Raw genomic sequence first — 15,637 nt, forward strand, 5'->3', positions numbered from 1 at the left:
AAATGAAATGATTTCACATATATATATATATATATATATATATATATATATATATATATATATATATATATATATATATCATGTATTTGGAATATTCTCTTAGTGTTAAAAATTGCATAGTTCATTGAGGTCGATGAAACACAAAGGGGGAGGGTATGTTGCATCCCAAATTTTGGCTCAATTTTAAACATCCTTAATAGTGTTTCGTTAAAATTTCGAAGCTCGTTGAGGACGATGAAACACGAGGGGAAGGGAATGTTACATCCCAATTTTTGGTTCAATTTAAAATGTTCATATAGCCGTTGAGGTTTCATGTGAAGTCAATTGACAAGTAAAATTAGTTATGGTAATGTGAAATGGTAAGGTGGTTAATCGCTATAATTTCATATGAAGATGAACATGTTAGTTAATCATTATAATGTTAATACAATGTTATCTTAAAATCTTGGTAAGTTGATTATTCATCATAAATTCATAGCAAGTGAAATGGTGGTTAGCCATTATGATGGTTTATTAAAAATAACTTGTTATAGTGATTATATTGAGGAATATGGTATTCAATCTTATTAGATTTCCATCCATTAGACTATAATTTTTGCTTCTGGATTTGATTGTGTTTGCTTTTTTAGCATCAACATTTCGGATCACAATCTGTGATACATCATCAGGATGAGAGAATGCAAGAATGAAATAGTATGATCACAGAGTGTTTCTATTTCATTCTTGCATTTTCTCATCCTGATGATGGATCGCAAAGTGTGATCCGAAACGTTGATGCTAAAAAAACAAACACAATCAAATCCAGAAGCAAAAATTATAGAATATGATATTATCGTGGAGAATTTCTTCCTTGCAAGAGCACATCGAAGGGGAGGAAGCATTGCGAAAAAGGAATTGGGCATGAGGGCACCACCTATCACTGAGCGAATAGGTATGAGTCCTAAATCACCCTGGCTTAGGGTAAATGGCTAGGCAAGCAGGAGAGTACCTTGGACAACCATGAGCTAACCAGTCAGTTCATAACACTTATCAAGAAAAATACTAAGCATTTACATAATAATATTAATCATTACCTTTTCAATCGGAGATCATTATGGAGCCTCCTATTATACTTCATATATTGACACCATGATATCATGACATCTATACTTGCACATAGATGTATATATACATGCACATAAATCAATATAATGATACAAAAGAAATAAATGGTTATTTACGCACATGTACATATATGTGTACACACAAATAGAGGTAGCAAAGATAACATGATGCCGATATATTTTATATCATGTGGAAGCCAAACCTTTATAATTATCTTTAGTATTTTGCTCCCTATTATTTTTGAGCAATTGCGCATCTTTTATCGGGCTTTCATTTTCTTTTAAATTTATTAACCGATGGAGTTACTCTTCTTGAATTGAAAGTCATTTCTTTTGAACCAATAGCTTGCCATGCACAACGACCTCGGCTTCTCCTTGTAACTGAGAGTGCGGGCAAGTTGTTTTATATGCTTTTGCCAAGACTATGAGGGCAACCTTTTTGTATTCTTTCAAGCTTTCTTTATTGCTCTGCAATTTCATTTATCTCACAACGACAAGTTGAGGTCAGTGCTATCAATCCGCATGTCTTCAAGAGTCTAGCAAGTAGTTTTGACCCTATCGGCTTCTTTGCCATCTTATTTCAGTATTAGCATTTTGCATACATCACGGAGATAGTGATCTCAAGTCCGCTTTAAGCAGCGCAACTTCCATAGCAGGTTATGCAATCTTTGATCCTCATTATGTTGCAACGCATATGAATTGAATATTGGTAATACTGATTATGCAGTCATTGTTCCTCATTACGTTGCAATGCATAGGGATCATATGTTGATCATATTGTTATGCAATCATTGTTCCTCGTTACATTGCAATGCATATGGATCATATTTTGAACATACTCATTATGCAAACATTGTTTCTTATTACGCTGCCATACATACAAATTGTTTGTTGATGATATTGTTAGTCAAACCAAAAGATGTCTGCATGATCACTGTAAATAATCCACTTTTATATTCCATTAATAGTCTTGTGTATGATATGTTATATACGCAAGCACCAAAATACTTTTATGCTTATAAATCATCCTGACTTATACAGAGGTGTTAAAAATATGCCTCTGAGATAAGATTAGCATGTGGTGACATGAAATATCATTGACTATAGAAAACACCAATTTATTTGAGAATTGAATACCATCTCGGGATCTCCTAGGAAGCACCCATAAAGACTAGAATGGTCAAGCCAAAAGGGTGGGAGGAGAGAACATCCCTGCAAGAACAAATGAGATCAGAAATGAAAGTATTTAATTATAAAACAGCATAAAGAAAACTGAGTCAGCTCATGGAGGTCCAATGTTAAGATCTTGTCTAGTCAAGCAGTGGGTTGATACTGTAAACACCAGGATGCTCAACGGTTCGACAAGGTGACCCCTTTCTATTTTTCAGGTAGGGAGGGTCTTTCTCGGATGAGATTGTATGCGGATATTTAAGGGTTGCGGTTGGGAGGTTAAGCCCCTAACAATGCTTCTTCTCTCCACCAGATGCCAAGGCTTGCACAAGACAGAGATACGATCTGCATTCAATATCTTTTGGTGACGAGTATTTTACTTAACGATATTTTAAATCTCAAGTTGAAGAAATGTTAGATGGTTAATCAATTATTGCCTTCGATGCTTGGAAATCAGTTTCCTTTTAAATGTATTAGGAAATCAGTGAGATCAACTGATCATGAAATGTAACTGCATGTATGAGATAGGCTTACTTGATGGCTATCATAATTGTCCTTCATTCATGTGAATATGAATATAAACGTATATTTTATTTAATTTTAATTGTCATAATAAGCAATGGGAAAACAAGGATGTTTCAGTGGTTTTCTTGCCCTAAATGGTAATAGTTATTACGATACAGCGGTATAACTTTTGTGCTCTAAGCGGGTATATGTGGACTAACCTATGGTTTTGCAGATATTGCCCTAGGCGGACTCCAATTTTGGAAATTAGAGTATTGCAAACTTATAATCCAATCAATTTAGTTCTATTTGATTTTTCCTTCAATTGTTTGTTGTGATATTTTAGTTAAACTGATTGTAACCGTTAATCTCTTTCATATGAACATGTAAGATAACTGTTATAACTGCCTTCTCAAAAATGTGAAGTAGTAACTGTATTTCGATGATATGCTAGTTGTTAGCTAAGGACCGGGAAAAGGGGTTGTTACAAAACCTATCCAAAAGGCATTGTGATTAGTTTCTTCAAAGACGAAGAACTGACATTTAGAGGGAGACTATTCAGTTGCAAAAATCAGATTCAAAGGGAGCTTATGTGGCAAAGGGAGAGTACCAAATCATTGTGCAGAGGATCAGCAAGCTCGTGTAGCAATGTGACTGCTAAGGCCCCTTGTTTGGTTATTCATTGGAATCAGCTTTATTTTGTTATGACAATCAATGCAGTGAGAATGCTGCCCTTGCTGAAAGGGAATCTTCATTCAGAGGGAATCTGATTATTCATCAAAGGCAACCTTGGACGAGGAGGTCAAAAGGCTGATATCAGATTCAAAGGGAATCTGACTTGGTCAAGGAGGTTAGAAAGTTGATATCTGTCTCAGGGTGAGCCACATCATCATGAAGACTTGTTAATGAGTTCTTTTCTATGAGGGAGAAGTTCAAGGTGCAATCACTTGTTAAAGAATTCTCTGTGAGAGAAGTTCGAGGTGTAACCCCTTGTTAATGAGTTCTTCTCTACGAGAGAAGTTCGAGGTACGATCCTTTGTTAATGAGTTCTTCTCTGTGAGAAAATCTGATGTGAAACCCCTTGTTAATGAATTCTTCTTTGTGTGAAAAGTTCGAGGTGAAATCCCTTGTTCCCCCATCTCAGAGGAGCAACAGCAGAAGCAATGTTTGAGACTCCGTGATTTTTTCTCTATTTTTTCACCCTCTGGGAGTAGCCATGGTGAATCTCATGCCAAAATAACAATATGTTTAGAAAATCTATGATGAGATTTTGTTATTGACACTTTTTTTTTGGTTGCAGCTTCATTGTGCTTGTCAAGTTGAGACACACTAAATCATATTGTTGATAATAGTAGCTTTGGTAAGATAATTGTGAATGACTAAAAGATCAATAGAATGATATAATAATATGCATGTGTGTGTGTGTGTACTGTGTATATATAAACTTTTTGTATATTGATACACACACACACACACACACATTTAATACTCAAAATTATATCATCAGATTTATCTTATTGATAGATCGAACTACCATTTACAAATCAAATTGAAACGTTATGTATTTGTTCCAAGCATAAATTTGAGTATATCGATCAGCACTATTAAAAAGTGTTATTGTTATTTAATGAATATCGATCTAATCGATATTACAAAACTCATCACTTGTCACCAATTATAAATATATGTTGCAGCAATCAGATTTACATATGATTAAGGAGCATTACACATTATAGATAACAAACGGATCATGTTTGTAATTGATCCATGACTCAGTTCATATAATTGCCCATCTGTATTTGCTATTTGTTTGGATTAATATGAGTTATGAAATGGTATGATGATGGAGAGACATATCTCCCTATTGGTGGAGACATGTCTATCCACTCTTGTACCCCTCTAAAGATATATATATATATATATATATATATATATTCAAACTTGATCGAAAATATGCAATGTACCGAAATCATTAGTGTAAAGCAATCTGGAGATCGATCTTATTCATATTCAGAAATCAGTGATACGAATCTGAAACAATATATATCTTCTCCACTATATTTCAGAGAGATTATTGTTTTGTTAATACAGAGATTAGTAAGAATTGCATTCTGAAATTGAAAAGACATATACAGTTCAGATCTGCAATAAATCTAATCACATTAACACACGAATGATCTCTCTCTTGCTAAGAGCGAGTGTTAATGATTGCATTAGCTACATGAGAGATCATATACCTGAGGTGATCTCCCAAGCTACTTATTCTGCAACATTGAGTTTGAGCAATGCTGTTATGATTCAGTTGTTCCTATTCACCGTTATGAACAAGCATCGTGTGTTATATCTGAGCAGCGTTCATAGACATGCATTAGTATTTTTGCTATGGAAAACTCTTCATTGAAAAATGCTCTCTCGGGGATCTCTGCATGAGCATGAATTTGCTGATTGAATGTCTGATGACAGAGCAAGCTGATCAGAGCCTGTGTGGTGATTCAAGAGCTTCTTGGCTGATTGTGCATCAAGAGCTGTCTGTCTGTGTGTGGGGTAGCCAGTAAAGAAAAAAAGTCCTTTTTGATATTATCGTGAGCTGTCTGTGCGTGTGGCAGTCAAGTTCTTTCTTACAACATGGATGTATTCTTGGAGACATGTAAGAATAGTTTAATTGGCAATTCTATTGAATGCATTTGAATAAGACTGTGGTATTGGAATTACACTTGATTTAGTGTGTATTTGATCTATGAATAGATCTACATACTTATTCTGAGAATCAATTTCATTAGTAAAGTGTTTGTTATAACTTACAATAGAAACTGTGTGATCTTTGAAGAAGGCAAACTTGTTGATTGATTGTTGAAGACTTCAATCATAAGCAAAATATTTTGTAGTTGTTTAAAGATCTCAATAAAGGCACGACTTTTGCAGGCTGGGTTTTTTACCCTCGAATAAGAAGGTTTTCCCTGGGTAAATCTATGTGTCTATTTGTTCTAATGTTTGGTTTAAGATTTCTGCTATCTGGTTTTGCTATTCTGGTTTGCAATCTTAACAGGCATTACCTCCAACGCTATATAATGAAATCGGTAAATAGTATAGTTCCGATACTACATATATTGCCCTACACAAAATCAAATATCAAAGCCTCTTACAGACAAACATAACTGCCCAAAAAGAACCTTAAAGCATGGAATAGAGTCCATTTTGGAAATATTTTTGCTGAAATAGAATCTCTGGAGAGTGATTTGGAAGCCACAAACAGTAAGGTGCTGGCTGAGGGTATGGATGTAGTGGAATATGAAACAGACAAGGATTTGTTAGCCCAATATGGAGAAATATTGCAGAGGGAAGAGGTCTAATGGGAACAAAAGTCTCGAGAACGTTGGCCTCAGGATGGGGACTGTAATACAAAGTTCTTCCATAGTTCTGTCAAAGCAAGGAAGTATCGACAGGATATTGTCTATTGCTCTTGAAGATGGATCAGTAACTGAAGAACCAGAGATCATTGATAAGGAGGCAGTTGGTTTTTTCTCAAGATTATGGAGTGCAGATTCTGCAGACAGATCTAGAGCGCAGGAGGAGATCCTGGATGCTATTCCTAGCTTAGTTTCTACAGATGATAACCGGATGTTGATGGAACTATCAAAGAACTTAGGGCTGTTATCTTTAGCATGGGTGGAGACACTGACAAGGCCACTGAGCCGGACAGTTTTCAAGCAATTTTTTATCAGAAAATTTGGAACTTGTTGAAAACTGAACTTCTAGGTGTGGTAGAGGAATCTAGCAAGTTTGGTTTCATTTTCAAAGACTTCAATAACACTTTAGTGGTCCTCATTCCAAAGAAGGAAAAGCCTTCTTCCTTTGATGATTTCTGATCAATCTCCCTGTGCAATACGATCTACAAGATCATTTCAAAGGTGGCAGCAAACAGATTGAAGATCATCCTTAGCAAGTTGATTTCCCCTGAACAAAAGCAGCTTGACTCCTAACAGGAATATTGTAGATGGTATTATCGTGTCCCATGAAGTGATTCATTCGGCAAGAGTTGGCAACCAAAGGTACATGATGCTAAAATTGGAGATTCGTAAAGCATATGATCGAGTGGATAGGGGCTTCTTGATCAAAGTGTTGAAGCATTTTGGCTTTGGCAATGAAAGGACAAAGTGGATAGGTGGTATGATTTCAGAGTAAAGAGCTTCAATTCTTGTCAATGGTAGCCCGCAGGGCTTTTTTGAAACTTTTCGGGGTATACAGCAAGGGGACCCCATTTCCCCCTTTTTATTCATCTTGTTGGCAGAAGTGCTAGGCAGAACTATCTCACGGAAAAGGGTCAATGGTCAATGGAAAGGAATCTGCATTGCAAGGGGGATTGATCGCACATCCCATTCCCAGTTCGCTAATGACACCTGCTTCTTTGGTGTTGCTTCAATGGCTAAGGCAAGAATTAAGAAAAGAGTCCTAGAGTCCTGCAGTTTGGCCTCAAGGAAGAGCGTGAACTGGAGCAAATCTGAGGCTTCCTTTTTTAACACAGAAGTAGGATCCCGGAGATCGATAGCAACGCCATTGTTTGAAGGTATTGGAAGGGCTCAACTTTGGAAGGAATTAATTGATGGGTGTTGCTCTCGGTTAGAAGGATGGAAGAGCAAATAGTTAACACTGGCAGGTCACTTGCTCATGTTAAAGACAGCCATTTTGCAATGCTAATATTCTCAATGTCATGTTTTAGGATTCCCCGGAAGGTGATTGGGGTTATTCAGCAGAGGATGCGTAGATTGATGTGGAATGGTTCTCAATAGCAAGACAAATTTCCCTTTATGGCCTGGGATAGGATATATCAACCCAAAGGAGGATGTGGAGTGGGATTGAGAAACTGGAAACTTCTAAACACAGCAATGGGAGCCAAATTGATTAGGCAAATGTATGCACAGGCCGATCAAAGATGGGTGAAAGTTTTAAGGGCAAAGTATTTGGACAGTCCGGAGGATGAGAGGATCTTAACTATTGCCAATCCCCCAAGGGGTTCAGCCCTATGGAATTTCCTCATCAGTTGTAGAAGTCTGATAACGGACCACATCACTTGGCAAGTTGGGAACGGTCAGCATGCCAACGTCTGGTATAACTCCTGGGACAATCATGGAATCCTGGTAGATGAAGGAGTTTCACAGTAGATAATTGACTCTACCAAGAGAATGTGGGATGAAGAGGTGAGCGGCTTTTTGGACCCAGTATCCTTTGTGCTATGGAGGGTGTTGAAATGGAAAGATCCTGCCCTCTTGGGCCTCTCCCTACCAGATCAATCTGTATTGAAAGGCATTTTAGAAAAAAGGACTGTCATGGGTTCTAGGAAGTGCAATGTTCTAAAATGTTGTGGTTCGAAGAGTGCGAATTAGTCAGTAAAGATTGGGTATTCTCTGTTGGAGAATGTTCACAGGAAAGTAGAATGGGAACAAAGCTTATGTTGGCATGGTGCTTGCCTTCCTAAGGCAAGAGCTTTCACGTGGTTGGCTAAAAATGGCCGTACTCTTATAAGGGATATGTTAATGCATTTAGGATTTGCCAGGCCTTTTACGTGTGTTCTGTGTAATCAGGTGAATTTTCTGAATTGTGAATTTGCACCAAAGGCATGGCATTTCATCTTTCAAAGATTGAATTGGCAGGGGTCCATGTCGGCCAAATTGAAGGACTGATTAGAATCTTGGTCTATCCCAAATCAGTCTTCCACATTTGCAGCAATTTTGAACATAATTCTATCCATTATTTGTGAAGAATTTAGGAAGAACAGAACAGGAGGGTGTTCCAAGACAAGGTGGAAGCAACACCAAGATTCTTAGTCTGATTGGAACAAGTTGTCTCAATACTAGTTTCAAATGCGGCATCAAGGATTAATTCGGATAAGGTGTCTTTTAATCAAAGGGATGCAGGATGCTCAGATACAGCAGAGTTGGCCCTTGGTGAAATTCAGGCCCGTTAATGGGCCTAAGAGGGATAATCCTCTGTTGGAAGCAGATGTGGCTGTTAAGGTCAATTGGAGGCTTTTTGATCCAGGATGGATCAAAATTAATTCTGACAGCGCTTGAAAGGGGAGTCACTGCCCATCGAGAGTTGGTGTAGTGGCTAGAAATGAAGACAGTAATATCCTGGCCACTGGAGCTAAGAGAATTATGGATGGAACCAATAATCAGGCTGAATGCTTAGTGGCAGTTAAGGCAATAATGTTGGGTATTAAGATGGGTGCCCAGAGACTTCACCTTGAAGGTGATTTGCAAATCGTGGTTAATGGGATCGTGAAAGGGGAGTTGGACACATGGTATTTGCACAAATATATTTCGCAAATTCGAGCTTTGTTGGCTGATGTGGATGATTTTCGGGTAACCCATTTTCCCAAGGAAGCCAATTCCTTAGCTGACAAATTATCAAAAGTGGGTGCAGCGAAGATTTTAGTTCTATTGATCCCAAGGACTTGGATTTCTTTTAGCAAGATCATATTGAATGGATTGGTCACGTGTTGTATTTCATCCAAAATGGTGGCAGCAGTTTTCATTTTTTGGCAAGTTTATAGTACGCTTCGTAAGGGGTTGGCATGTGTGAGCGCTCCGGCTTGTTTTGACATGATGGTGTATTCATTATGGCACAAATGGTTCTGAGGCTTCGCCAGTGGCTTTTATTAGCTTCCACTTCCCTAATTTGCCAATGCTTGGTAAACATTGAACAGGGCAGTGATTGGAAATGTATTTTTTGGGTTTACAGAATGGAAGCCAATTTTTCCTTGTGGACTTTGGGCCAAATTCTGTCGTTTACAGGGTCGATCACAATCAAGAGGCTCGACAATGTGCTCAAAACTGATGAGGAAGACTTTTCGAAGCCTATGTTTCGAATCTTTGGGGAAGATTATTTGGAGCATGACTAGCGCCCTCATTCCAATGTGGATAGCTCGTCCCTCTTTCTCACATTGGTATTGATGGTTAACGAGGAGAAAGAGAAGGTGCAACGTGTGACTAGGGTAATGTTTAGAACCTAAATAGGCAGAGGGTTTGGAGGACATTGTACATCAAGCTGAAATTGGCATATGGGTCTTGGTCCGTGGAGGTTGATTGGCAGTGGTGATGGTGAGCTTCAGCCCTTGTTGGTGTGGTCGTCGTCATGCCCTATGGAGGTGCATTTGCCTAGTGTTGAGAACAAATGGTAATAGCTGGTGGAGGTTCTACAATCCCACGAGCGTACGAGGGCAGTTGGTTCGAATGCCTGTCGTTGGAGAAAGGAAATGCCAATTAGGTCAATGGCTCCAATTGGCGAGGATGGGCACCCAATGGTTCATCGACAGCTCTTTGTGGCTCAACAAAGTGGTCGTGCAAAGAATGGTGTGGGTGCTTCATCTGGTGAGCAACCTGGAGTGGTGGCAGGAGTAAATATTTCATTGCTTGAGGGTTGTGGTGGTGCTGCAAAGGAGAGGTGTGGTGCTTCAATGGCAGGCTTGCGTGGCAAGGACGGCATTCCTAATTTCACCGGTGAGTAGGCTGCGGGTTGGTTTTGCTAAACTTGGGGTTAGTCGGTTAGTCGGTCATGGGTCTAGATCTTGCATGGGGTTTGGGCAATTAGCTTTTTGTAATCATTCCGATGTATATAAAGTTTGTGTGTAATGGTTGGGTAGTGTTGGGTAGGTGGTTAAGTTGTGGGATCCCTTTTTGGTCACAATGTGGCAATCTCTATATATGTACTTTCTTTTGGTTATCAATATAGAAAACTCTAATTAACAATCATAAAAAAACACTACTACCCAAACAAGTAAACCACTAACTAGCAACCTCAAATCACAATAAAGCCAACAAGCCAAGTGACTATGGCATAAGAATAGCTCAAATAGTTACATGTGCCAATATCAGCCCCAACAAAAATTTTGTATCCGTATAAATAAATTCGCTTATATCCCTCAGGAAGCTTTTCCACTAAAAAATTGGGACAGATTAGCAAATGCAAAATTTGAACTTCAAGGCATCCTGCCAATGGCTAAATTTATTACTTTCAAGTCAGAAAAAAAAAAATCTAAAGGCCTCATCCCTCCTTTTTGGTGCAAGAGCACCTAAAGTACAAGAACATGATAAGGTTAAGATTCCTTATATGAGATATTTAAATCCATTTGAGTCATTTATGTTGTATTTGGGTCAAGATGTAAAGGCTATGAAGCCATTTTGTCATAAATTGTAAACGTTGTCAATTTGCCCTAGTTGTCCTAGTAAGGTCATGAATTGGTCAAGAGGTCAAAATTTGTTTGTAAACCCAAGGAAGGGTAAAAGTATTGTAAATGGTGATTAATATTCCATTATGACATGTTTGTAAAGTTGGACCAAGTTGTGAGATCAAAATTTCTAAAATGTAAAAGTTGCTTAAATGTTGCAACTTTAAAACTTTGCAAAAACTGCAAAAAAAGGGTTAAAGAATGTAACAAGTTGGTTGGGAAGTTCTCAACTATCAAAAATCTTATAAAAGCATTTAATGGTCGTTCCAAATCAATTAATGAGAATAAGGAGAAGAAAGAATCATTTTGGATAATTTTTGGTGTTTTCAACTATTGCTATTTTGATTGATTTTTTTTTTGGATTCATGTTGGATCTAGGCCTTGTACAGCCATGTACGACCTGGGAACCCTATATAATCTGTATATTTGATAGTGGTATGAATTATCATTCTCCTCTTTTTGGTTTGGAGTAATTTCATTCAGTTTTGAGGAAGTTATGATCATTTTGGTGAAAGTTACTGTTTTCAGATTTGAGACTCTTGCAAACAGTCATGTTGCAGCATTTGGTATGGACACATATGGATGGTTAAAGAACTCTAAATGGATTCATTGGAAAGATATGAGAATTACCTTCCATTTCCTTTTTGTTTGAGACATTGTTATGCATATTTGTGAAAGTTATGAAGATTTGAGTGAAAACTGGTTTTTAAATGCCTTCAATGGTGTTGCATGCAAAGATTTGTGCTTATATAATAATTTATGTATTGGAAAAATTAATGGCTTACAGATTTGGAAACTAGACTCACAAATGGATAATTTGGAATTGGTTTGGGGTTATTTGAATTTGTTTTGTAAAAGATATTTGATGCCCTAGGCAGGGTTACATATTTTACTTCTGGTTTATGACAGAGAAAATGGGTCTCGGTGCAAACAACATAATTTATAATTAATAAGTTATATTGTACTGAGATTTGGATATGTTTTAATAGGTCTAATTTGAAACACTTCCACCAAAGGGATTTTCAAGAAGACGTTTAGAACCGAAGTTATGAACAACGGAATCAGATATAGAAATCAGGATACGTAAATGGAGAAGGGTTCATGCTGTTGTATTAAAACATGTTGTGTTTTACCTCGTAAGATGCCTCTATAAATGGAATTTATTTCATAGATTTTGATGGGATCAGTATGTATCCCACTGATTGGTTAATTTTTTTTAAGATGCTCCGCATCACTTTTAAATGGTTTTGAAATGGATCACAACTTAACAATAATAAAAAGACACCCTATCAACACTACTAAGTCCCAAATGTGGTAATTCTAGTATGGATCACAGCTTAAAAGTGATGGCAAGACATCAAATCAACACTATCAAGCTCAACAAACGCCTCTGAACTCTGGAAGAAAATGCAGTATATACTAGAAAATCATGGTCACAGTCCAACACCAATAAACCAGAACAATGTCTCATCTTAAGTGCCGGATGAAAACTTAAGATGGGCCTTTGTCAACAATTTCAGGATAAATAGTAAATACTTCCATTGCTTTTAGATCTTTGATTAGAACTATCAATGATCACATATCTAAGCACATCTAATAACTTATGATGTTGCAACTTGCAAACAGATTTTTTGACATATGGGATACAATAGCAAACTTACAAGGGCGTTGTTGGGAAATATCATATAAGCATGCAAGTATATGAATAAGTGACACATTTCAACAGTCACCTGGAGACATGAGAATGAGTATGCTATGACAAACAAACCTATGTGAAAGTTTCTATGTATTAATATGTACAAAGTTTTAAAAATCTGTCTTAGCTAATTGAACAAATCAGCTATATAGTAGTTATATTTGTAAAAATTGTGTAAAACTCCCAGTTCCCAAGACTTAGCCCATAAAAACAGACAAACCCTCCCTGAGCCCAAGTTTTTAAGTGACGGTGTTATTTCCAAATGGTGTAACTTATTTATAAATCCTGCTGCACAATTTACTTTTTATTTTGTTTTTGTGTAAAGATCCCAATTGCCAAAAAAATATCAATAAAACCCCTTATTGGAGTTATGATATGATAGACGTGCTAATACACCTGTTGCAACAAACATCCTGGGGTTTATGCATTACAAGTAACCAATCCTCGGATATTAAACCAAATCTCATAACATTTGTGATCCTTGTCCAATGTATGGTCACAGATCAATCATACAAGACCTTATTGCACTATACTTCACAAATTTTTGCAAGAAGAAACTCATTTTAACAAAGATTTTATTCTTCGTGTACACCCTGAGCTGACCTAGTGGCGGAGAACCTGTAGTCTTGAAAGAGAGGGCACAAGTTCAAAACTCACAGAGGGTAAGGTATATATGCCTCAATTGTAACACTGTTAAGTGCCTCTGGCAAGGACTACAGGGTTGTCCCATAATGTAGACCCAAAAAAATAGCTGGTGTTGTGAACTATAAAAGATTCCTTCCTTTCCTTTTCTTTTCATAGTAATTTGTATTCCAACAAAAATTCACTGCAAAAATTTAAAAAACAAACCTAATTTGCAATACACTTCACAAACTCTAACAAAAGGAGCCATTTGAATGTGATTTTGTTGTTTAAAGTACTATATACTCATACTCGTATTCATCAGAACATAAATACATGCAATCCCAGTTCACACTATACTGCAAAAATGTCTGTGAGAAAAAAAAAAACGACTATAAAAAAATACAAAACTTCAACTATAGTTTGCGCAGAAGTAACAGATGTTTGTGAGAAATCAAATTTGCGCAGAAGTCACAGATGTTTGTGAGAAAACATTCATTCCAACAAGGATGACAATCTTAGATTTATATGTGCTCAGAATAAAAAGTCGATGAAAAAATAAACAAATCTTACTTTATTTGTCCTATGCCTTCTCGTATAATTTTTCAAAAACATATTCTTCCGAATGAATATCTTACCTTTAGGAATGCTCTGTCGTCACCCTGCATTTCACCAATAAACTAAACAAATTCAATTTATTCATACTTCAACTCACAGGTTTTTGCCAGATATATTCACGTAGATATTCAGTCGTAGTGACAAACAAATCATCGAAAAATATACAAATTCAACCCTACCTTAATTATATCTAGCAGATTGGCTTACAAATACACAAATGTGTACAACAACGCAGCCTAATCAACAAATCGTATTCAAAGGAGAGTTCATATGAATAGAGATTTAGATCGCAACAGTGTTATGTACACAGAGTAACAAATCATCCGAAAAATACTTATATATTCTATACTCGACAAAAAATTCCGAAGAGACGGTCATTCGAACGCGAATTTTAGGCAGACGGTGAATCTAACCTGGCTATGGAGTGATCTTGGTGGCCGAATTGCACTGAAGGCTTCGAGCGTTTATGTTTAAGATGTGACTATTTCTCCACCAAACCCCTGTAATGCTCACCTAGGGTTCAAATTGAACCATCTAACCTTCTTTTGTAACATCCCACCAACTTCTGAGTTATCAGATTTGTTTTTGTTGGAGTCAACTTTATCATTATTTTGTAAAGCTTGAATGTTTGACTCGTTAAGTTTGGTTTAATTCAACCAATGCGGTGGGCTCAATTTGACTTGTTATTAGTAAAGAGAGATTTAAATTAGGTGGAATATTTGTCTGACTAATATACTGAGTGGTATGTGCTCTTGAATTATATAAGTACGTTGTGGAGATGGAATAGTTAGATTTCTTAAAAGCTATATACATAGTGAATGGTTCTCATTCATTCATCATATTTGATTTTTATAAATTAATATATCTATATTTTAAATTGATTTTTTAAATAAGTTGAGAGATGTTAAGATATCTAATATTTAGAAATATAAATGGTTCATTGAATTTTGTGTAAGAAATATTGTAAATAATTATAAAACTAGTATTCTATAATGAGTATATATGAGATTTGTTTTTAACCTATATAACTTTATGTCACATTGAAAACAAATTGTGATGAGCAAAGGACCAAAAAAATTATTTTGATTATTGGGAAACCTTACAATATGTACTTTCACAAAAGGAAGGTAAGTGTACAAAGATAAATAGGATTAGCATTGCTTGGAACCTAAATTTCATTGGAACTATCATAATTACCACAAGAAAATCTAGGAAAAAATTCATGCAACCAAATCACATGAAAAATTACCAACACAATATTGATGTTTCTTATAATATAATATAGTAATTACACTCAACACGAAATGTCTTCTAAAGTCATTAATCATAATAAAAAATGTATAACTATTTGCAATTTTTTAAACAAACAATTCATTTGAAATAATTTACATGTGTGCTACAAAAATCTTAACAAGCTTACAAAATAATTATAGAATCGCCTCATGTATCGATAGGGTCATCCCTTATAATTTGGCTTTCCATTAACAAGTGTCATAGTAATTGAGTCATGTGTATGAGTCAAACCTTAGACCTCTCTTACATGAAAATTCAAGTCACCGCCTATAGAATTCTTCGATAATATTATATAGATCTATCTATTTTTATGGTATAATATAGAAAATTGGATAAAGTACGTAACTTCTTCTATTGCATTCATTACTTTTGAGAAACATAAATTATTTTCCCAAAATAGTATACTCC

General features: G+C 36.3%; 1 protein-coding gene across 4 annotated transcripts in view; it reads right to left on the minus strand.

Moving 5' to 3' along the window:
- The window catches only part of LOC149548294 (pyruvate dehydrogenase E1 component subunit beta-1, mitochondrial-like), a 44,002-nt gene extending 29,494 nt beyond the window's left edge, over window positions 1-14,508 (minus strand). Inside the window, exons 1-2 of one of the 4 annotated variants that reach the window (XM_089792375.1) lie at window positions 14,350-14,508; window positions 13,957-13,980 (exon numbers count right to left, since the gene is read on the minus strand). The gene's annotated coding sequence lies outside the window, so the exon portion shown is untranslated. Of the gene's footprint in view, window positions 1-13,956; window positions 13,981-14,115 lie in introns of all 4 variants that reach the window. The other 3 variants (XM_089792376.1, XM_089792374.1, XM_089792377.1) reach the window with 3 other exon arrangements.
- Window positions 14,509-15,637: the final 1,129 nt, after the last annotated feature.

This window comes from Cupressus sempervirens, chromosome 7 (genome assembly GCF_028749045.1).
Source record: "Cupressus sempervirens isolate cs-2001-9-10 chromosome 7, ASM2874904v1, whole genome shotgun sequence".
In the NCBI taxonomy this organism is placed as follows: domain Eukaryota; kingdom Viridiplantae; phylum Streptophyta; class Pinopsida; order Cupressales; family Cupressaceae; genus Cupressus; species Cupressus sempervirens.